Below are 334 nucleotides of genomic sequence, written 5' to 3' on the forward strand. Positions count from 1 at the left end.
GGTGGATAGAGACAAGCTTTTTCCCAGAATTAAGGATTCAATAACGAGAAGTTACGGCTTCAAGTTGAGAGGTGGAATGGTTATGGGAGATAAACACGGTAAGTACTTCACCCAGATGTTGGTGGGCATTCAGAACGCGTTGCCAGCAGAGATGGTAGAGGCGGGGGCATGGTAGATTCATTTAAGATACATCTGGATAAACGCATGAGTAGATGGGGAGCAGAGGGGTACAGATGCTTAGCAATTGACCGGCAGTTTTTGACAGTGGATTTGGATCGCCTTAGGCTTGGAGGACTGAAGGGCCTGTTCCTGGGCTGTAAATTTTCTTTATTCT

This window comes from Chiloscyllium plagiosum, chromosome 8, assembly GCF_004010195.1.
Source record: "Chiloscyllium plagiosum isolate BGI_BamShark_2017 chromosome 8, ASM401019v2, whole genome shotgun sequence".
NCBI classification, from domain to species: domain Eukaryota; kingdom Metazoa; phylum Chordata; class Chondrichthyes; order Orectolobiformes; family Hemiscylliidae; genus Chiloscyllium; species Chiloscyllium plagiosum.